Source organism: Orcinus orca, chromosome 14, assembly GCF_937001465.1.
Source record: "Orcinus orca chromosome 14, mOrcOrc1.1, whole genome shotgun sequence".
In the NCBI taxonomy this organism is placed as follows: Eukaryota; Metazoa; Chordata; class Mammalia; order Artiodactyla; family Delphinidae; genus Orcinus; species Orcinus orca.
In genome coordinates, this window is record NC_064572.1 from 7,716,436 (window position 1) to 7,740,524 (window position 24,089).

At 51.8% G+C, this 24,089-nt stretch overlaps 1 long non-coding RNA gene across 2 annotated transcripts; it reads left to right on the forward strand.

Moving 5' to 3' along the window:
* The first annotated feature begins 7,852 nt into the window (after positions 1 to 7,852).
* LOC117197326 (uncharacterized) lies at positions 7,853 to 18,008 on the forward strand. Of its 2 annotated transcripts, XR_004477894.2 has the most exons (4): positions 7,853 to 7,996; positions 15,909 to 16,249; positions 16,571 to 16,818; positions 17,078 to 18,007. It is a non-coding gene; the product is annotated as an uncharacterized LOC117197326 (long non-coding RNA). The 2 variants fall into 2 exon arrangements; XR_004477893.2 differs by having other exon boundaries at positions 7,856 to 7,996; positions 16,571 to 18,008.
* Positions 18,009 to 24,089: the final 6,081 nt, after the last annotated feature.

The following is a 24,089-nucleotide window of genomic DNA, read 5'->3' on the forward strand; positions in this document are numbered from 1 at the left end:
GGACAGTTCCAGGGGGTGCAGACCATGAGTCACTGCAGGGTGAGTCCAGTGCCCTCGGATTCCCAGCAGCCTCACGTCGGAGCCGGGGGACCTGGGACGCAGGAGCTGGCCTCCTGCAGGGGGGCTCCAAGGGCTGAGCAGGGCACCCAGCCCCAGCCCTGACCATGAATGGCGATTGGAATGAGAGCAGGGCTGCAGTCACAGGGAGGTTGGGCTTCTAGACAGAGCAGCTGGGCAATCCAGGGTAGGAGGTCAATGTGTGTGTCCCCCCCCAGACTCATGTACTGGAACCCCAATCCCCAGCATGATGGTATTAGGAGGCAGGGTCTCCGGGAGGTGATGATGTCATGAGGGTGGAGCCCCCATGGTGGGATTAGTGTCCTTATAAGAAGACTTGAGAGAGCGTGCTTCATCTCTCTGCCACGTGAGGATATGGGGAGAGGGCAGCCGTCTACACACCAGGAAGCAGCGCTCACCGGACACGCGATCTGCCGGCACCTTGATCTTGGACTTCCAGCCTCCAGAACTGTGAGAAATAAACATTTGCTGCTTAAGCCCCCCAGTCTGTGGTATATGCTATGGCAGCCTGAGCTGACCAAAGCTGGGGGCAGGGAGCCCAGCATCTGGGGTGGGGGGAACCCCCGGGACACTGCCAGCCTCCTCCTGACATCGGGATCCCCTCAACACCCGGCTGTGGGATTCTGAACTCAAGTGCAGTCCGTGTCCCAAACGGCCTGCACATCTCCCCATGGCTGCCTTTGCATCCTGCCTACAGCTCGCAGCACCGCCGGCTCTGGCCTGGATGACCAGCAATAGCCCCTCACTGGCCTCCCGGGTTCACATCGACCCTCGGGTCCATGCTTCAGGCCAAGGCCTCATCGGCTGATCAGCAGATCTAACCACAACACCCCTTAAAACCCTTCTGTCACTTGGGTAATTCCAGTACTCTCCCAAGCCAGGCACAGCCCGGCCCCTTCTTCCCCACCAGCCTGTCGCCCTGCCCGCTGAGCCTTCGCCAGGCTGGCCTCTCCCTCAGGTCCTGCTCTGTCCTCGAGGTCTAGGAAATGCCTCCTTCTTATCTTGGCACAAACGTCCTCCTCTCTGGCCCCTAAGGAGACCCCTTTTATCTCAGATCCTGCTCTTCTCCGTGTAGCCCTCCCAATGGGGGACATCCAGCAACACGTGTCTGCCACTCACCACCATCCCAGGGTGACCCCTGCACTTACATGGTGAGCGCTCACTGGGCAGATCAGCAAGGAAATGAGGATTATCAACACAGTGAAATATTACTGAGCAGTGAAAAGGAACAGCTCTGACACTTGCAACAACGCAGATGAGTCTCAAGATGATCAGCCTGAGTGAGAGAAGCCGGACACAAGAGGACACACTGTATTATTCCACTTAGGGAAAATTCTAGAAAATTCAAATGCAACTTTAGAGACAGAAGCAGGTTAGTGGTTGCCTGAGGTGAAGGGTGGAGAGGGGCTGGACAGTGACGGGGCAGGAGGGAATGTTCTGGAGTGAGACAGTGCAGTCTGTGTCTTTGTTAAGACAGTGGTGTCAAAGCTCATTAAATTATACGCTTTAAATGAACTTTAAATGAACACAGCTTTCTGTACATGGATTATATCTTTAAAGAGTTGACTAATTTTTTTAAGTTTAAAAATGTTGCCAAATGTCCTAATTAATGCCAGTGGGCACTCATTGCCTCCATCAAGCCTAAACCCAGAGTTGTACCCGGACCAACAACACTGGTCTGACAATAACCACCGTAGATCTGACCATGCCTCGCGCTGCACCCAGCCTGCCATGTGACTGCAGTCAGTCCGTGTGACAGCCCTCTGAGGTGGTATCTGACACTCTGCTCTTGCAGCCCTGTCTACCCTCTGCCCTGGCATCCCTGGTGTAGCTCACGTCCAGCCTTGTGGCCGGAGCCCCTTGGACCAGGGTGCACCCGGCTGTAGGGCTCAGGCATGTGCCCCGGGGCAGCCTGGTACAGCCCGGTCTCTGCCGGGCACTGAGAAGGGTGTGGGTGACGTGGACAGGAGCAGATGCTGAGCGGACTGAGCTTCCTTCTCTGAGCCGGCAGCTGCCTCGACAAAGGGGTCCGGGAGGTGCTGAAAGATGGGGAAGCACGACCATGGCATGTGTGGGCTCCCTGGACAGTACTCACCTTACAGGATGCTCTCTGGCCCATTTTCAATGGAAAAGTATATTTAAAGTGGCCGCCATCCCGTAGACACTCATTAAACACTAGCATAAGACAATTGAAAAGGACAGAGAACCAGGCAGTTGAGGTTTAGACGCAGAGCACTGGGGAACTAAAAATGATTCTCCAAGAAGCCTGGGCTAGCAAGCATGGAGGTAACTTAGTAGTAAAAGTGGTGTTTATCTTGATGTGAAAGCAAAAATGGTTCTAGGGCTTCCCTGGTGGCGCAGTGGTTGAGAGTCCACCTGCCGATGCAGGGGACACAGGTTCGTGCCCCGGTCTGGGAAGATCCCACACGCCGCGGAGTTGTTGAGCCTGTGAGCCATGGCCGCTGAGCCTGCGCGTCCGGAGCCTGTGCTCCGCAACGGGAGAGGCCACGACAGTGGGAGACCCACATACTGCAAAAAACAACAACAACAACAACAAAAAATGGTTCTAATTTTCCCATTAAAGGATCGCCCCATTTGGTCAAAGGAAGAAACATCTTCCTGTCATTCATTCTATTGGGGATGCGTTGTTAAGACTCCTTTTAAGTGACCGAATAACATAATGGACAAAGTGGTGTCACAAAGGATCCAGACACTGTCATACGGCCACTTACAGCAAACCTTGATAAAAGGTTAAGCTTCTTTTCTTAGAAGGTCATGCGCACAAATTAAAAGATAAGCCTGTGCTCCGTGCCCCCTCCAACCCTGAGGGCCTCTGCTGGGCTCCAGCTGCAGTTTTCTCCTAGAGTCGGATTTTTCTTCGGAGGCCATGCAGCTCCTGTCTCCCGGGAGGCTGACTCCGGCGAAAGCAATCGCATGGGCTGCCCCTCATCCTTCCCTGGAGAGGGGTCTCCTCGCTCAGCCGAACCAAGTTCTGGCTGCCCCGGCTCATCCGTGGTAGCTGGGCAAGCGGCGCTTTTATTGGACGTATTAGTTCTGAGCCCAGGGAGCAGAACACAGCTGTCACATGATGGGGACCCCCTGGCGCAGAGGCTCCTCCCACTCAGAGGCCAGCCCAGTCGGCCCTTGGTCCCCAGACTTACTTGTCATCCTCTCACTGCGATTGTTAGTGATTATTACCTGGAGGAGCTGTAATACAAAGGTAGCGCTGGGGCCCCGTTCTTAGGGATTCCGACTTAATTGGCCCGAGGAGGAGAACCAGTACCAGGAAATTTCAGTGCGCAGCCGGGGCTGAGAGCCGCGCCAAAGGTGAAGGCCTAACCGCCTCCTCCACCCACTACGAGGCTGACGGTCCTTGATACAAGTAAGAGTAGGACACTGGGGAAGAAATGCTGTAAAGTCACAACCAATTTCTTCTTCTCCTCCCAGAAAAGGGAATAAACTCTGTTGGTGTTCACAAGTCACTTTCTTCTCTAAAAGGAAAAAGCACAATATTATATTTACAACCTCAATCTATCCATCCATTCATTCACCCACCACCCATCCATCTTCCACCCATCCACCCATCTGTCCATCTATTCATCTATCCACCCACCCATCCACCTACCTACCCACCCATGCATTCATCCATCCATCCACCTACCCACCCACCCATCCACCCATCTACCCACCTGTCCATCTATTCATCTATCCACCCACCCATCCACCCATCCACCCACCCATCCATCTATTCATCTATCCACCCACCCATCCACCCATCTACCCACCTGTCCATCTATTCATCTATCCACCCACCCATCCACCCACCCGTCCATCTATTCATCTATCCACCCACCCATCCACCCATCCACCCACCTGTCCATCTATTCGTCTATCCACCCACCCATCCACCTACCTACCCACCCATGCATTCTTCCATCCATCCACCCATCCCTTCATCCATCCACCCATTTATCTATCCTTCCGTCTCACCCATATACACTGTGTATCCAAAGCTGAGCTGAGGGTGAAGGAAGAAGACTGGGCAAAACATGGGGTGGGGGTCTAGAGGGCTTGTGTTTCTCCTGATTCTGCACCCCCTAGACAGTTGGCTTTAGGTAAGTCCCTTAATGAAGCTGGGGCACAGGCCATCTGATCAATAAGAACACTGGACAAAAACAGCTTAAAGTAGCTCTATTTCTAGAGGTCTGTGGATTTATAAGTCATGGGCTCTGCCATAAAAACGTTTACCACATGGTTGGAGATACAAGAAACATAAATACAACAAAAAAATAGGATGTCGAGGACCACATGCATCTCACTTAAGACAGAGATTCAGGGCAGAGTCCCTGCTGGCACGGCTGCTAACTGCTTTCCTCCAAGTTCTAGGGGTATTTTCACGCACGAAGGTGAAAAAAGAGCTGAAGAGCTCTTCTGAAGAGCTGGCACAGCAGAGTGCATGATCTGAGTTGCTTTTGCAAGTGTGGTCATAAGCTTGTGCCGTTAATAGAAAGTATCTAAACTCTGGAAACAAGGCCAAGAGGCCTGCGTGTTTCCAGTGTCGCCTGGAGGCTTTGTTTTATAGGCTTACCCAAGGCTTAGCCGCATTTTTAGGAGGATGGGCCATTGTTTGACTCTGTTATTTACTGTTAGTTAAGGGCTCAGACTCTGTGAAGTTCCGTGTTACATTCTAGATGTTTGTCCAGTGGAGTCGAAATGATTCCCTGTTCAGTGAAGAGAGAACCACCAATTTATTGCCCTGCAGAACACTAAGCAGATTTGTCTGAAACATTAAAAATCTATTTTAGTGAGTCTTCCTCCAGGCACTATATAAATTTTCGCACTTCAAATGCATTTGAACCAGCGTTACCGACTTCCTGGCTCCCTCCCTAATTGATGGGCTTAATACAATCTTGGGCGTGTGTTCATTCTGTTGAGAGCCACGTTTTCAATTCTCTTCAAAATTTCCCTGGGATAGCACTGACCCAGCCCTTCTCCCCCCACCCAGTGCCCTCCTGAGGGGACAGGACAGGGTCTCAGCTGACAGGAGAGGAGGCGCCCTGCAAGGGGTCCTGGCCCACCTGGACTGGGCCCCCAGCACCCGCCTGTGACCCTAGCTCCGGCCTCTCTCAGAAGTGTGGCTTTGCACTGGTCATCAAGCAGGGACAGGGACTGGGGGACCAGGCTGCCTGGGACAAGCTGGGCCGCTCCTCTGTTCCCTAACCTCAGCAGCCCCACCCTGGAGACTCTGGGGGCTGGTCACCAGGAGGCAGGGGAAGCGCTTGGCACTCACATTGCCGTCCGTCCTGGCTCCCGGGTGGTTGGAAGGTGCGTCCGTAAAGAGGCCGGGGTGGGCATTTCAGGTTCATTGAGCTTATTGACTAGGGGAGTCTCACCCAGGAAGTTCAAAGCCCAGGGCAATGCACTGAGTGCACCCCACCCCCATCAGCTGACTTATACATTGATTTGGCCACAAGGTTACACAAGCAATAGCGGAGACGGTGGGAGCAAAACTTACTGAAGGCAGTTTGGTAGCTCGGGGTGAGGGGCGCGACCGCGTTCTGGGGACTTGTGCCAGTAACTCTACTCCTAAGAAGCTACGTGAAGACAAAGAATGCTGTGGAAAGATAGACATTGGAGTTACAAAATTGGGTCAAGCCTAAATGGTCAAAAATAGGGAGCTAGTTAAATAAAGAATACAGAGCCATAAAGTGGAGTGACACGCAGCCACTAAAAAATAATAATTTCAGTAAAAAGATAAATACTGCCATTAAAAAAAGCCCATCAGAAAAATTCTCTCTGTCTCTCCCTCTCCCTCTCGCTCTCTCATGATCCCAATCTCCTAAAGACAGTTTAAATGTGCATGAAAAGATGAATGGAAAAGAGAAGCCAAGCAGCTGTCTCTAGCTGGTAAGAACACAGATGATCTCTACTTTCTCACCTGCATTTTTACATCTCTAACATGAGCACATCTTCAATTTGTAACAGCAACGAACGGGGGAGGGTTTTGTTCCACCTGCAGCAGGCCCTCCCTCTGTATCTGGCGGCTGTTTCGTCTGTGTGCAGCGGGCAGAGGCAACGCTAGTTTGCAGAACTCTTACGACACCAGCCTGGCTGTGTCCAGCGACCCCGCCCTTTGCCGGCCTCTGGCTGCATTGACCCCGATCATGAACTAGATCCTCAGATTCTGTAACCGCTGCCACGCAAACAGTGATGCCACACGTACATTTCAGACGGAGAACAAGGCCCAGTGTCTTCCTTCGAGCTTCCTCCATCCAGTGTCCCCAGGTAGCGGTCCTTTCCCAGCTCCTTGTCAGTTCCTGCCGCAGGGGTACGCTTGTGCTTCCAGATCTTTCCTCTCGCTCATCTGGTCCTCTGATCTCCCCTGGGCTGTCGCCCTCACCACTCAGGCCCAAGGCCGGAATCTGCGGAGAAAACGCTTTGACCTCCCCGTGCCCGACAATTCGTGTCACACAAACAAACAGAACAGCTCTCTTGGTTGCTGAGTCTGCAGTGTCTGTGTTTAGGTCAATGGTCCCTTTACAGTTTTCTCCAGGAACAGTGATTGGAACCTTCTTCAGTCAGGTTGTTTTCTAGAACAAAGGAACAGTCTAAAACCCATTCAAGCCTCCATAACAGATGAACCAAAGTCAGAGAGAGATCATAGTGACAGGAACAATTTAAGCGGTTCCTGGGTATCAGGCTAAATGCTTCACACAATTACTTCAATGTACCAGGTAATAAAGGAACATCACCTCCATTTTCCAGATGAGCTGAGGTTTAGTCATTTGCCCAACGTTGTAAGTTAGCTGGTGGCAGGGCAGGACTTTGCCCCTGGCTGTATACTCTCAACCCCACACCATGCTGGTGCCTGGTCGTGATATCTCACCAGGAGACTCAGGGATGATGGAGGATCCCCAGTGCTGCCAGGTATGACGTTAAGTCACCAGAGACGTTCCCACCCTTCGCGGCCCAGCTCCGGGGCTACCTCCGAGTGTCAGGGGACAGCCCTTCTGAATCTAGCGAGAGCCGTGAGGCTCCAAAGGGGCAGGGGCCCCCTCGCCCCCTCCTCCCTGTGTTTCTGCCTGGGCTTCTGGAAAGCAGAGCCTGAGACAAGTCCTTGGGGCCCCCGGGGGGGCAGGCGAGGAGGGGATGTGAACGGGAAGGAGGGAAGGCCACCTGGGTCGCGCCGTCCGGCTCTGCTGCTCGTGCTGTGACCCTGTGGGGCCGCCTCTCAACTGCCCACCTTGTGTTTTGCGTGTGTGTCGGGGGTTCCCTGGACCACTCCTCTCCTGGGCAGGCTGCTGGCCTAAGTGGACCCAGAAGATTCAAGCAGAGCACAGAGCCGTTGGGTCCTGCTGTACAATCTCTCTTCTCTAGGATGTGCACTTCCTTCCGAGAAAACATCCTCCTACCCCCAGGGACAGGGTCACCCTCTGTCTGCAGCAGGTTGGGCACATCCGCCATCCCCTGTAGCCAGGTTGTTTGCCTTAGATGCTCCACGTGTGGGACACTAAGGGCAGTCAGGTTAGCCCTGCTCAGCTGGGGTCTCCCCAGGCCCCAGGCCTCGGTTCCTGACTTAGGTGAGCAGCTGCTCAGAAGGGAGAATATTCATCTCCACCCAACACACAGTTCACTTCCTCTTCACCCAAAGCAGCAAAGGCTGGGGAGACAGCCCTGCCCCCATCACCCCGTTCACAGCTGCTTCACCAGATCTGCCTCTCAGGGTCCCTGCCTGAAACGTCTGCTTCTGGTGGACGGTTTGCCACCAGCTCCTGAAGGTCCTATCCCTCACCTGCTTGCAGTTTTGAGAAGCTTCTTCCAGCCCACCTGTCATTTAGACCCTTGGCTTTGACCGGCACTTCCTATGCCGGGTGTAGAACGCTTTCTTCTGGGTTTCCTGATGGAACACAGCTACGAGGTAAAGCTTTGTCCGAATCTCAACTTTCACATTTGTGTGATTAGACCTGAGGCTCTCACTACGCCATCCTGGACCCCAGTACCAATCGGCGCTTTGTGCTGCAGGCAGTCGTTTTTGAGTCCAGTTCATTCCCCCTGTGGCAGCGGGGGGATTGGGGGGAGGGGGTGGGAGGGACACAGGGTGTCATGAATCCATGAACCTCTTGGAGATTAATGCGAGGAGAGGGAAGCAGACCCCCCCCCCCGCCTGCCCCTCCTGGGCAAGGCGTCTCTAGGTGGGGGGTGCCCTCAGGACAGGGGGTCCTGCTGGTCACACGTGGATGCCCAAGCGGGTTCTCGGGGCTGATTGAAAAAATGAACAAAATGTCGTGATCCGAGCACGGGTTGCAAAAGCATTTCCAGACACAAGGAGAATGTAAGGAAGGTAGATTTTATTAAAGAGAAGGGTCTCTGCCAGAACGGCAGGCCGACTTCCTGGTAGCCGGGGAAAGTCGACACTGAGCATGGGTTGCTTGTCTGTTTTTATAGCCAGGGAAGCTGCAAGTCATCTGCTGACTGGGCAGGGTATGTGTACTTGCAGTGTGCTGAGCGGGAGAAAATGGGAGCAAATGTCTTTCCTTCTATGGGATGGGAAAGGGGCGGGGCATGCTGCTCGGGAGGGCTCTGGGACATGGCAATGGTCCCATTGTGACAGAGTGATGGGAGTCCTGTAACTCTTTGTTCCAGCAATATTGGCCTTTTGAGTTTATCTTTTTTGTTTGTTTGTTTTTGCGGTACGCGGGCCTCTCACTGTTGTGGCCTCTCCCGTTGCGGAGCACAGGCTCCGGACGCGCAGGCTCAGCGGCCATGGCTCACGGGCCCAGCCGCTCCACGACATGTAGGATCCTCCCGGACCGGGGCACGAACCCGTGTCCCCTGCACCGGCAGGCGGACTCTCAACCACTGCGCCACAGGGAAGCCCTTGAGTTTATCTTTCTCTTCGTCCTTGGAGCGCACCCACAAGACTTCTCCGGCAGCCGCACAGTGCTCCTTGCAGGGCTCACCTCAGCTCCATGGAAGCTGGACTAAGGGAGGTGTTCCCTTATTTTCAAATGTCAGTGATCGCAGATGTTGATCAAGCGTGTGCATGCGCTGCTCTGCGACTTCCGGGTATTAACGCAGCTACACCTTACAGGTGTGCGTCGTTAGCACCTCTAGCCGCAGGTGAGAGAGCTGCTGCCCCGACAGGTGGGGGCACTTGGCTGCTGGAACCACTGAGAAGGGGCGGAGTGGGGCCCGGACCCCATGCAGCTCGGCCCGAGCCTGTTTCCCTCGCACTGCCACCAACTGTCCTTAGAAACATCCTTATTGCCAATCTTTCTGTCTAACCTCTCCTGGCTGAGCTGGCCTGGCTGAGACGCAGGCAAACCAATCACTGAGACCGTGAGAAGGAGACAAAGAGTGACGCGGAGTACCTTGAGTGCAGGGACTGTGTCCCATGACTCCCTTTTTAATTTTAATTTTGAATGGTGATAAAATACACATAACATGAAAGCCACCATTTTAACCATTCTCTAAGCGTAGGTTCAGTGGCTGGAAGAACATTCACACTGTTGTGCAACCATCACCACCATCCGTTCCCAGAACACTTTCATTTTGCAAAACTGAAACCCTGTGCCTGTTACCCAATCACTCCCCCATTTCCCCCTCCCCCAGTCCCAGCCCTGCTCTCAGTAACTCTCTATAAATAGAATCGTACAGTATTTGTTCTTTTGTGACCGGCTTACTTCACTGAGCATCGTGTCCTCAGGATCCACCCATGTTGTAGCCTGTGTCAGAGTTTCCTTCCTTTTTACGGCTGAATAATACTCCATTGTACGGATGGACCGCATTCGGTTTATCCGTTAGTCAGTTGGTGGACACTTGGGTTCTTCCACCCTTTGGCTATTGTGAATAATGCTGCTATAAACCTGAGTGTACAAACATCTGTTCAAGTCCCTGGGTTCAGTTATTTTGGGTATATGCCCAGAAGTGCGATTGCTGGATCACATGGTAGTTCAATGTTTAATTTTTTGAGGACCCTCCATACTGTTTTCCACAGTAGCTGCACCAATGTACGTTCCCACTAACAGTGTAAAAAGATTTCAATTTATCCACATCTTTGCCAATGCTTGTTATTTATTGCGCTGTTTTTTTTTTTTTTAATAATAGCCATCCTAATGGGTGTAAGTTTGTGTCTTACAATTTTTGAGTTCCTTGTGACCCTCTAGCATGGTACAAGCTTACATTTGTAGGAAAATCTGTGATTTTCAAATTACACATGTATTGCCTACATGTGAAGTTGTGGGGAAGATGTGATTCCCATCTCACTGGTGAGGAAACCGAAGCTGAGACAGATGGAATGATTTATCTGAGATGAGAAGGCTTGTGTGTGACGGTGGCAGGACCAGCACCCAGCACTGCAGCTGCCCTGGCCGGCCGGCGAGGAGGACACTTCCCATGTGCCGGGCAGGGTCCAGCCCTGGGCTCTGCAAAGTAGTGTCCTCACTTTACCAACAAGGCAGCAGAAAGGGAGGCTGAAAGGAGTCCCCTGCCACGCAGCCTGGGAGGGTACCTCTGCGGCCCCGGGCCCTGGGCCACAGCCTGCTCCCTTTCCGAGCTCAGAGCTGGCTTCTGAGAGTGAAGAGGGATAAAGAAAAGCAAGAGGTCCTGACTCGACAGCAGTAAAAAGTGCTGGGGAGGGGCTTCCCTGGTGGCGCAGTGGTTGAGAGTCCGCCTGCCGATGCAGGGGACACGGGTTTGTGCCCCGGTCCGGGAAGATCCCACATGCCGCGGAGTGGCTGGGCCCGTGAGCCATGGCCGCTAAGCCTGCGCGTCCGGAGCCCGTGCTCCGCAACGGGAGAGGCCACAACAGGGAGAGGCCCGTGTACCGCAAAAAAAAAAAAAAAAAAAGTGCTGGGGAAAGTAGGGCCATTGGGTCGGGGGGTACCTGGCTCCTATTAGCCACGTACCAGCTGTCTTTCTTGCAAAGAAGAAGTATAACCTCTGGTCTCGTGTTCCTCATGTTCAAGACAGGGATGGCAGTGACAAAGCCCATGGGTGTTCGGAGGACCCACAGTGCATCTCCCAGCCCAGGGTGGCTCAAGGCCAGGCCAGCGAGCATCCCTCCCCTCCCAGGGCCTGAGCGTCCCTCCCCTCCCAGGGCCTGAGCAGCCCGGGCAGGTCTGCCCCACACCCGCAAGCAGCAGCTGTCCTGTTCTCTGTGGTCCAGGCCGGGAAGGGAGAAGGGACCTGTGAGAGGAGTGATTTAGCAGGCCAGCAGCCGTGCTCTGAGTGTCACGGGGCCAGCCCCCATCAGACAGCGCTGGCCACTTTCCAGAGCCGTATAAATAGCTGCGAGGGTGACATTGCAGAGGCCTCTGCCTTGGAGCGCCAGGAAAGGTCATTCATATTCTAGGCAGCAATAGGACTTATGTTACTGAAAATAAAGATTTCATGTATTTGTACACATCTGTCCATGGATGTGTCCTACAAACACACTTTACAGTGACCTTCCGGGGGTCTGACCCCACAGCTCAGCCGGCACCTAATCCGTATGGGGTTATTAACAGGATCTGGGGACCAACCGTGAGCCCCTCTGAAATATAATCCTTGCCTGTCAGAGGCTTTCAGAGCTCAGCTCACTCTACCGTGGAATGATGGTGTTCCTTCAGCACGCCTGCTAAGAAATTCTTATGCTAGCAACGTACGCTGCCCTGAAGTGTTTCATGGAAATTAGATTTCGGGAGAACAAAATAGCACAGAGCTCAGAGGCTGCAAGAGGCGGGATCCCTCTTTGTTCCTCATCTGCCCAGTAATTAATTTCCTCCACAGCACAATTTGAAGGAAAAGATTGTGTTCATTAATTTATCTTCCACCTGTTCCCAAGGTTGATTTTGAATGCTTTTTAACAGGAGACTTTGTATCCAGGAGGGAGATTTAATATCATCCCAAGAGCTGTCATCTGAGTGCCATGGACCAGGCTGCCCTGAGTGATGTCCCCAGACGAAACCACTTGGGCTTGAGTGACTATCACAGTGAGGTCCTGGGTGAGGAGAGCCTCTGCCGACCCCAGAGGGCACCCTGCCCTCACTCCTCAACGGGAGTTTTGGGAAGATATTCAGGGTCTCCGGGGAGCACCAGATCCCCACGCCTCCCGTTCCCCCTTTTCCACCCAAGGCAAGTGAGTCATAAGTGTCTAGAATGTAACTGTAGAAACACCAGGACACAATTAAGCTCAAGTACAGGAAGCACACAGATACTTTCTGTGGCAAATCTGATTATCTGCAGCAAATGAGCAGGGTGGAAACTTCCACCTGAAATCTCGCCCATCACCTCATTTTCAACTGTTTATTTTTTCTTCAGACGTAGGAATTACAGAGTGGTAGCATTCAGAAAATCATATTTAACCCTCATTTAGATGCAATCTGAATCACCTGAATGAAATGTGAACACTTTTCTAGATTTACAGGGAAAATAAAAAGAAATTTAAACCAGCAAGAAAGGCATTAGATGTTTTTTTCTGTACCCAGTGCATACAATACCAGGATCTTTCTGCCAGCACTGGGGCTCTTTTCCTCAGCTATAATGGAGAAGAAAAAAGTATACAATTCCAGGAAAGCATAGTTTGGGATTCAGAAGAGCCATCCATTCTGCCATTTAGTTATTTATTCAACAGATACCTATGGAGCCTGGCATGGTGCCGGCCCCTGGAAGGTCAGTGGTAAGCAGACCGCACTCCCTCTTCCTGCCACTCGCTGTCTAGCCAGAGAAGCTGAGTTATCACAACAGCTGTGACACTTGTAACTGTGCTACGGGTGTATGAGGGAGGCTTGCCCTAGCTTGCGATGGGGCGATGGCAGGGAGGCTCCCCTGTGCACAAAATACTCAGCACAGACCAGAAGGAGGGACATCCCTGGAGGAAAGAGGGTGGGGAAGAATGTTCTGGGCAGAGAACAGCATGTGAAAAGGCCCTGTGGTCGGAGGGGACATGGACACGTGGAAAGCTTACAGAGGCTGCGGGGCTGGGTGGGAGCAGAAGTGAAGAGTGAAGGTGAATACAGCCTGGAGGGGCGAATGGGGCTAAAGGGGTAGGGGTGGGGGCCACACTGGGCAGGGAGCCACAAGCCAAGGTCAGGACTCTTGATCCGGATGAGGGGTCAATCAGAGTCTGACCTCAGGCCTCTTATAGTGCAAAGCAGGTCTCCCTGGGCTTGACCCCTGGCTCTGTTCTGCAGTATTCGAGGGGCCTGGGCTTGGCGTTTGAACATCTCTGGGGCTCCGTGTCCTCGTCTGTAAAAGGAGGTAACGATACTCCATCTTCAGAGGGTTGGTGTGAGGATTAAATGAGATTACGTGTCTGGGGGCTGAGATTCGTGCATGGACCTTTCTATGCTTGAACATTACCGTCGTCTTTTGTTATTATCTTTGAGTGCCTCTCACCAGATAATCTCGAAGCGCTTTCCAGCTCTGATGTTCCAGGTTTCTAAAAATCTTTTCTGAGATTTTCACAGTAACTCTCGCCCTCATAAATGCAAGGAGTGATGATTTTAATTATCGAGCACAGGGCTGTGTTTCAGGTACATGGACCCACGGGAAGCCACGGGATGGGATGAACTGACCCAGAGAACGTGTGCCTGGAGAGAGGAGAGGAAGGCTGAGGTCAGGCCCCGAGCATCACCGACGCTGATGGAACAAAAAGAAAGAAACCAGCGAGGGGAGGAATTGTCAGGATGGGACTCGGATACTCATAACCCCTAAGTTCAGGAGGAGGTGGTGCTGAAGGAAGTGGGAGCTTCCAGGAGGGCAGACCCTGCTGATGACTCCCCCAGGGGGAGGACAGAGGGCAGGACCAGTGGATCTGTTGGCCTGCAGCTCTTGGGTACCTGGGGCCCTTATGGTGTCAGTATGCAGACTGGGAAGAGATGTCGTCCTCAGGAACCTGAGCTCCACTTGCAGGAAATTGTCCTCACTTGTGATGTCATTGGGACCAGACCCTCCTACTGTCGGCCTGATATCCCCCTGCGAGGGCCACCGTGTGACCTCTGGCCTTAGCCTTGGACAGAGCACACCTGCCCATCGGGGTGACCACCACACAGGCAAGCTCTGAGAACACAGCTTCGGAACGCACCTGACTGGGGGCAAAGGAACATCAAGAATTCGAGAACTCGGTGGATGGGGGTTGAGGCAGAGGCCGGAGTAATGTGAGATATTTGGAGGCTGAACGGCAGAAGCCTGTGGAAAGGCAGAGAGAGAGAACTGAGCACCCAAGGGAAGAGGCTGAATGGCGATCCTGAGGGCTGGAGCCCCAGGGGCTCCTTCCAGCTGTGGGCCCACTGCCCACCCAGCCTGGAGACAGCTGTGCCCAGGGGGCTGCAGCCCGGCCTGCACTCCCCTCACTCGCTGAGGGAGGATCTGCAAGCACGTGCTCTTTATTTGCTCTCACTACATCTGCCTGGAAACAGAAGCCCAGCCACAGATTGGACTGAAAAATGGAAAAAGGACTTTTGGGCGGGCATGCTGGGAAGGGAGGCAGAGGGTGTGGCTTCACAAACCTGTCCATCGCAAACACGTCTGGAATTCGAGGGAGGCTGTTTTTCAAAGTGAGACCCAGGATTATTTTCAGAAGAGCAAATTCAGATTCTTGGGCCCTGCCTGGAATACGCTGAGGCAGAATCTACGTTTCCCCCCCCGCCCAGGGTCCCTGGGCCATCTTAGGCAGTCTGAAATTTGGGACGCATGGATTAGGCGATTAGGTTACACAGGACACTGGTGTGTGTAGGGGGGGCGAGGGCAGAAAGGACCTGGCCCCCAGCTGGGAAAACAGTGCCCAGCCTAGAAAGGAGACGAATGACCCCGAGTGCCAAGCAAACTGCGGAGGGTGTCTCAGAGATCGTGCCACTTCCACCACGTCCCGTGGCTGGGGGACACAGGGCCTGGGGGTGGGTGCCCGGGGCACTGTGCAGAGGAGGCCACAAGCTTGGCTCTGAGCCCCTGGGAACAGGAAGGAGGAGTGAATAAGGGCAGAGGGGAACTTAGAGGGGCTTGTTCAGGGAGTACAGAGTCTCTCAGCTTGGCAGGTCCAAGAGTTTGTGCAGGGAAAGGAAGTGGGAAATAAGGCTGAAGGGTGAGTTCGTGCTAAATGGTGCCGGGCTTTGCAGGCGATTCCATGCAGCTCGGCCAGGAGCCCGCTCTGGGCTGTTAAGCCAAACAAGATGCGGTGTGTGTCCTCACTGAGCTCGCGGGCCTGAGGTGGAGACGGACAGACACGCGTAAGCATCGCTTGAAGCAAGGGCACAGGAGCAGAGGAAGGTGCCGGGGCCCGGGGAAGGGGCAGCGCTGACCCTCTGCAGGCGTGGGCTGGCTCCCCAGACGGCAAATTCCTGGTCCCTGAGTCTCCACGTGGAAAGCTCTAGACGGTTGTTACCTGTAGGCAGTGGGCAGAGCCCGAGGGGTCCTCCAAGCAAAGGAGGGACATGATGAAAGCAGCAGTTCTAAAATCAGAAAAATTGACCACCGGTGTCAAAAGTGAGCCCAACCCCGGCTCCCAAGTGTCCCTCAGTGACCCCCAGTTTCTCTGCTGTGCGTTGATCATCTGGGGTCACTTCCCCCACCTCCGCCTTCCCCTTTATACTCGGTGCAGGGCCTGGCTTCTTCTACCTCCTTCTTTCCTATTGATGGGTCCGAGTTAATCACTTTTTCAGGCATTCAGGAAAACAGGCAAGTGGCTCATAGTTCACGGATGTCGAAGTCTAGGCTGACAAGGGGTGTTTTCAAGGAGGAAGAGAAGCGAGTGGGGTGGGTGTATTTTTCAGTTATAATAAGACCTTGGATACCTTATGTAGACTCTTGGGGATTAATGACACCGGTCCTCCTTTTCGTTCCCTTGCCCAAAGAATAAGAAGACATCTCCAGACATCACGTCTCTGTCCTCCAAGTGCCCCCTTGTCATCAGGCGTCACGACCTTGTGGGGTCCCAGGAGGAGAGAATGAAGGAGTGGGAAAGGCGGCGGAGGGCAATGTGCCTGAATGTGTCTGCTGAGCCCAGGCCGGAGGGATGCTCCCACGGTCTCCTGCTTGGGGAGCTGTCATCATTTTACCCACCGGAGCCCAGGTGTCCTGCTGGAGGCACTGAGACTCAGCTGCAAGACCACTGCTGGCTCATGAGACGTGGTTCTGACCCAGAGCCTCCCCGAGGCCCTGGTTTTATGTCTCCTTTTGCCCAGAAGGAGAACAGGTTTGTGATGCCCTTGGTCATACATTTGTGGAGACTTCTGGCCAGACCCAGAAAAGCAGTGAGAGGACGGGAAGGAGGATGAGGATCTGTGCGCGGGGAGGCGCCCGGCTGGGCGCTAGAGGTGGGCGCTGGTCTCGGCCACTGAGCACAGGCTCCTGGGAAGCACACGTGGCTGGGAGCCGGGACCCTGGTCTGGCCTTGCCTCTGACTCTTCCTGCCTCACCCTCAGAGGCTGAGCTGGGCTGTAGACTCAGTCCAGGGGGTTGCATTAGATGACCCCTCAGATCGTGTTCCATCAGCTAATGCTTAACAGCCTTGCAGAAGCCCCAGAAGCTTTGGCTAAAGGCTGCCTCTTTGCATTCCCACGGCCCGTGAGCTATCACCGCACCAACCTGGTGTACGGAGCACCCTGCCAGCCCCCCGGTGAGCCCCCAGGTGGCCAGGGTCATGACCTTCACCTTTGTAACCCCTGCATCTTTGCTGGTGGACCAGCTGCCTTCAGATCTTCCCCCTCGTTGCTGTGACCCACACGGCAGATGGGGGTCTTGCAGCAGCAGTAGCTAAGCGAGGTAAGGGAGCGAATGGTAGCAGTGCCCATGAGGCTTGACACCAAGTCAGGCGTGACTTTGTGTGCTAATAGCAAGGCGGGAGGGGACCTCGGGGAAGACCCCAGCAGCCTCCCCCTCCCCCACTGGAGGCTTGAGGAGAACGAAGTCTCCTTCTTCATGGCACGGTGATGGGCCCTTAGGTCTGTCCTTTGCATCATGGGAGCAGAGGGCACCCTGTAAAGGGAAATTCGATGGATTCCTTTATTAGTTAATTCAACAGGTGCCCCCTGAATGCTCATCACACGTCACTTTCCTGTGCTGGGCACTGTGGACCCAGCCTCACAGTCCGAGCGTGCGGCCGTGATGGAGCACCGTGGGCGGGGCAGCTCGAACAGCAGAGATAACTGTCTCACAGCTCTGGAGCCTGCGAGTCCAAGATCAGGGTGTCAGCAGGGCTGCTCCCTCTGAGGCTGTGAGGGCGATTGTGGTCCAGGCCTTTCTCCTCGGCTTGCAGATGGCCATCTTCATCCTTGCGTGGCGTCCTCCCTGTGTGTCCGTCTCCAAATTTCCCAGACGTATTGGAGTAGGACTCGCCCTAATGACCCCATTTTACCTTGAGTATCTCTGTAAAGACCCTGTCTTCAAGTGCTATGGTCTCAGTGTTTGTGTCCCCACCCAAACTCGTATGTTGAAATCCTAACCCCAAAGGTGATGGTATTTGGAGGCAGGGCCTTTAAGAGTTGCTTAGATCGTGAGAGTCCCACCCTCCTGATGGGATTGGTGCTTTTATAAAAGAGACCTCACAGAGACCCCTTCCACTGTGTGAAGACACAGTGAAAAGGTGCCCACTGTGACCCAGGAGGATGGCTGTCACCAGAATGTGACCATGCCGGCGCCCTGATCTCGAACTTCCCACTGTCCAGAGCTGTGAGGAATACATTTCTGTTGTTTATAAACCAGCCAGTCTGTGGCATTTTGTTATAGCAGCTGAAACAGACGAAAACACCAAATAAGGTCACATTTGGAGGTGCTGAGTTAGGGCTTCAACATAGGAATTTGGGAGGAACACAAGTCAAACCATAACAGAGAAGGCAATTTCAGCCCCGAACATCACTCTGAGATTAGCCCAAATCGCCTGGCAGAATCCAAGGGGCCTGGAGGCGGGAGAATCATCGCTGGGAGAGAGAAGGAAGCACCTGCATGGGGTGCTTGTCCAAAAGGTTGGGCCCCGGGGGAACCCTGTGGTGGTGCAAGGGCATGGAGACCAGGGGCAGCGCAAGGCCTTGGGGGTCAGAGGAGGGGGGTGAGCAGAGGAGGAGGAAGGAGATGCTGAAATGTCCCTGCCTGGCCTGCTCTCCCCCAGCCCAGCTCCGAGCAGGACGGATGAGATTTCTCTCTGGAGAATCGCACCCCCTCGGGAAGGCTCACGTGGAGGGAAGTTCGTGTCCTGTAGTGCAGGAGCTCTCAGGCCTGGCTGCCCATTAGATCAGAATGTCTGAGGTTCTGTCTGGGCGTCTGCAGATTCCAGAAGTTCACTCCTCAGCTGAGAGCAGAGACTCACCTGGGCCAGTGCAGGGCACAGACGGTGCTGGCTCTCGACTTCCACTCACCGCCTGCTGCCCGGGCTGTCACCTAATATGGGGCCCCACCCAAACCTGCCAGCTGCCTCCTTCTAGAAACATCACCAGCATCGCCTGGGAGCCGGCCCCCTCTGTGGATGCTTTCCCATTACCACGATGACTGTCCCTGCTCTGGCATCATGAATACGGGATGCTGCGGTTAGGATGCCCTCTCGGAGGACAGGTGATTCTCTAGGCAAGATGTGGGTCCACTCACAGAGCTCGGCCTGCTGAGCAAAGCACGAGGTGAGTACTTAATGTCACAGGGCAGGTGAAACCTGGGGGTGGTGACCGCCGGCAGGAGGAGGGCCAGCCGGCACACACAGAAGGGGCCATATCGCACGTGGGGCTATCAGGGGAAGGTGGGACACAGCCTCCCCTTGGAATGCTGGCAGACACGCTCTGGGTGGGGGAGAAAGGGCACATCTCACCTTGGGAGGACGTGGACCAGGTGGAAGCCCTTGCTCCTGGGAGGGTGCAGAGCCAGGCCCAAGCAGGAAGTGACCGGTGCTGAGTGACGCCTGGGACCCACCTCGTGCGTTCTCGCCAGTGACGTCCAGGGAGCTTCAGTCTCCACTCTCCTTGCCCTCCAAAACCATTCTGACTGCAGGGCTGAGAAACACGTGCCAGTGTGTGTGAGCAGTTGCCCCTGAAATGGTAACCTCTGGAGGGTTTGCTGAGAAAATCCAGACCCTGAGAGCGACAGCCAGGAAGCAGAGCTGCAGCTGTGGACACTATTGGTGCACGTGGTGGCAGTGTTCATGGTGACAGTGCCCATGGTGACAGTGCCCGTGACGGCTCCTGCAGAGCCCCCGTTGCAAACAGCAGTCCCAGCAGAGGCATGGCACTCTCCAGGTCAAGCTCCAGGCAACCAACGGAAATGGTAAAGAAACACCCCTTGAGAGAGGGGGAAGATGGTGGAAGAGTAAGACGCGGAGATCACCTTCCTCCCCACAAATACATCAGAAATACATCTACACGTGGGATAACTCCTACAGAACACCCACTGAGTGCTGGCAGAAGACCTCAGACCTCCCAAAAGGCAAGAAAGTCCCCACGTACCTGGGTAGCACAAAAGAAAAAACAGAACCAAAAGAATAAGGATGGGACCTGCACCAGTGGGAGGGAGCCGTGAACGAGGAAAGGTTTCCACACACTAGAAGCCCCTTTGTGGGCAGAGACTGCGGGTGGTGGAGGGGGGAAGCTTCAGAGCCACGGAGGAGAGCACAGCAACAGGGGTGCGGAGGGCAAAGCGGAGAGATTCCCGCACAGAGGATTGGTGCCGACTGGCACTCACCAGCCCTAGAGGCTTGTCTGCTCCCCCGCCAGGGTGGGCGGGGCTGGGAGCCGAGGCTCGGGCTTTGGTCGGAGAGCAGGGAGAGGACTGGGGTTGGCGGCGTGAACACAGCCTGCAGGGGGTTAGTGCATCACGGCTAGCCGGGAGGGAGTCCGGGAAAAGTCTGGACCTGCCGAAGAGGCAAGAGACCTTTTCTTCCCTCTTTGTTTCCTGGGGTGCAAGGAGAGGGGATTAAGAGCGCTGCTTAAAGGAGCTCCAGAGACGAGCGTGAGCCGCAGCTAAAAGCGCGGACCCCAGAGACGGGCATGAGATGCTAAGGTTGCTGCTGCCGCCACCAAAAAGCCTGTGTGCGAGCACAGGTCACTCTCCACACCTCCCCTCCCGGGAGCTTCTGCAGCCCGCCACTGCCAGGGTCCTGGGATCCAGGGACAACTTCCCCGGGAGAACGCATGGCAGGCCTCAGGCTGGTGCAACATCACGCTGGCCTCTGCTGCCACAGGCCCGCCCTGCATCTGTACCCCTCCCTCCCCCTGGCCTGAGTTAGCCAGAGCCCCCGAATCAGCCGCTCCTTTAACCCCGTTCTGTCTGAGTGAAGAACAGACACCCTCCGGCGACCTACACGCAGAGGCGGGGCCAAATCCAAAGCTGAGCCCCTGGGAGCTGTGAGAACAAAGAAGAGAAAGGGAAATCTCTCCCAGCAGCTTCAGGAGCAGCGGATTAAATCTCCACAATCAACTTGATGTTCCCTGCATCTGTGGAATACCTGAATAGACGACGAATCATCCCAAATTGAGGAGGTGGACTTTGGGAGCAAGATTTATTATTTTTTCCCCTTTTTCTCTTTTTGTGAGTGTGTATGTGTATGCTTCTGTGTGAGATTTTGTCTGTTTAGCTTTGCTTTCACCATTTGTCCTAGGGTTCTATCTGTCCATTTGTTTGTTTGTTTACTTTAAAAAAAGTATTTTTCTTAATAATTTTTTTATTTTAATAACTTTATTTTATTTTACCTTACTTTATTTTAGTTTCTTTTATCCTCTTTCATTCTTTCTACTTTTTTTCCTTTTATTCTGAGCTGTGTGTATGAAAGGCTCTTGGTGCTGCAGCCAGGAGTCAGTGCTGTGCCTCTGAGGTGGGAGAGCCAACTTCAGGACACTGGTCCACAAGAGATCTCTCACCTCCACGTAATATCAAATGGCAAAAATCTCCCAGAGATCTCCATCTCAACACCACACCCAGCTTCACTCAATGACCATCAAGCTACAGTGCTGGACACCCTACGCCAAACAACTAGCAAGACAGGAACACAACCGCACCCATTAGCAGAGAGGCTGCCTAAAATCTTAAGTCCACAGACGCCCCAAAACACACCACCAGACGTGGACCTGCCCACCAGAAAGACAAGATCCAGCCTCATCCACCAGAACACAGGCACTAGTCCCCTCCATCAGGAAGCCTACACAACCCATTGAACCAACTTTAGCCACAGGGGACAGACACCAAAAACAATGGGAACTACGAACCTGCAGCCTGCAAAAAGGAGACCCCAAACACAGTAAGATAAGCAAAATGAGAAGACAGAAAATCACACAGCAGATGAAGGAGCAAGATAAAAATCCACCAGACCTAACAAATGAAGAGGAAATAGGCAGTCTACCTGAAAAAGAATTCAGAATAATGATAGTAAAGATGATCTAAAATCTTGGAGATAGAATAGAGAAAATGCAAGAAACATTTAACAAGGACCTAGAAGAACTAAAGATGAAACAAGCAATGATGAACAACACAATAAATGAAATGAAAAATACTCTAGAAGAGATCAATAGCAGAATAACTGAGGCAGAAGAACGGATAAGTGACCTGGAAGATAAAATAGTGGAAATAACTACTGCAGAGCAGAATAAAGGAAAAAGAATGAAAAGAACTGAGGACAGTCTCAGAGACCTCTGGGACAACATTAAACGCACCAACATTCGAATTATAGGGGTTGCAGAAGAAGAAGACAAAAAGAAAGGGACTGAGAAAATATTTGAAGAGATTATAGTTGAAAATTTCCCTAATATGGGAAAGGAAATAGTTAATCAAGTCCAGGAAGTGCAGAGAGTCCCATACAGGATAAATCCAAGGAGAAACACGCCAAGACACATATTAATCAAACTGTCAAAAATTAAATACAAAGAAAAAATATTAAAAGCAGCAAGGGAAAAACAACAAATAACACACAGGGAATTCCCATAAGCTTAACAGCTGATCTTTCAGCAGAAACTCTGCAAGCCAGAAGGGACTGGCAGGACATATTTAAAGTGATGAAGGAGAAAAACCTACAACCAAGATTACTCTACCCAGCAAGGATCTCATTCAGAAATGACGGAGAAATTAAAACCTTTACAGACAAGCAAAAGCTGAGAGAGTTCAGCACCACCAAACCAGCCTTACAACAAATGCTAAAGGATCTTCACTAGGCCAGAAACACAAGAGAAGGAAAAGACCTATAATAACAAACCCAAAACAATTAAGAAAATGGGAACAGGAACATACATATCGATAATTACCTTAAACGTAAATGGATTAAATGCTCCCACCAAAAGACACAGACTGGCTGAATGGATACAAAAACAAGACCCATATATATGCTGTCTACAAGAGACCCACTTCAGACCTAGAGACACATACAGACTGAAAGTGAGGGGATGGAAAAAGGTATTCCATGCAAATGGAAACCAAAAGAAAGCTGGAGTAGCAATTCTCATATCAGACAAAATAGACTTTAAAATAAAGACTATTAGAAGAGACAAAGAAGGACACTACATAATGATCAAGGGATTGATCCAAGAAGAAGATATAACAATTGTAAATATTTATGCACCCAACAGAGGAGCACCTCGATACATAAGGCAAATATAAACAGCCATAAAAGGGGAAATCGACAGTAACACATTCATAGTAGGGGACTTTAACACCCCACTTTCACCAATGGACAGATCATCCAAAATGAAAATAAATAAGGAAACACAAGCTTTAAATGATACATTAAACAAGATGGACTTAATTGATATTTACAGGACATTCCATCCAAAAACAACAGAATACACATTTTTCTCAAGTGCTCATGGAACATTCTTCAGGATAGATCATATCTTGGGTCACAAATCAAGCCTTGATAAATTTAAGAAAATTGAAATTGTATCAAGTATCTTTTCCAACAACAATGCTATGAGACTAGATATCAATTACAGGAAAAGATCTGTAAAAAATACAAACACATGGAGGCTAAACAATACACTACTTAATAATGAAGTGATCACTGAAGAAATCAAAGAGGAAATCAAAAAATACCTAGAAACAAATGACAATGGAGACACGACGACCCAAAACCTATGGGATGCAGAAAAAACAGTTCTAAGAGGGAAGTTTATAGCAATACAATCCTACCTTAAGAAACAAGAAAGATCTCAAAAAAACAACCTAACCTTGCACCTAAAACAATTAGAGAAAGAAGAACAAAAAAACCCCCAAAGTTAGCAGAACGAAAGAAATCATAAAGATCAGAGCAGAAATAAATGAAAAAGAAATGAAGGAAATGATAGCAAAGATCAATAAAACTAAAAGCTGGTTCTTTGAGAAGATAAACAAAATTGATAAACCATTAGCCAGACTCATCAAGAAAAAAAGGGAGAAGACTCATATCAATAGAATTAGAAATGAAAAAGGAGGAGTAACAACTGACACTGCAGAAATACAAAGGATCATGAGAGATTTTTACAAGCAACTCTATGCCAATAAAATGGACAACTGGGAAGAAATGGACAAATTCTTATAAATGCACAACCTGCTAAGACTGAATCAGGAAGAAATAGAAAACATGAACAGACCAATCACAAGCACTGAAATTGAAACTGTGCTTAAAAATCTTCCAACAAACAAAAGCCCAGGCCCAGAAGGCTTCACAGGCGAATTCTATCAAACATTTAGAGAAGAGCTAACACCTATCCTTCTCAAATTCTTCCAAAATATAGCAGAGGGAGGAACACTCCCAAACTCATTCTACGAGGCCACCATCACCCTGATACCAAAGCCAGACAAGGATGTCACAAAGAAAGAAAATTACAGGCCAATATCACTGATGAGCATAGATGCAAAAATCCTCAGCAAAATACTAGCAAACAGAATCCAACAACACATCAAAAGGATCATACACCGTGATCAAGTGAGGTTTATTCCAGGAATGCAAGGATTCTTCAATATACGCAAATCAATCAACGTGATACACCATATTAAAAATTGAAGGAGAAAAAACAATATGGTCATCTCAATAGATGCAGAGAAAGCTTTTGACAAAATTCAACACTGATTTATGATAAAAACCATCCAGAAAGTAG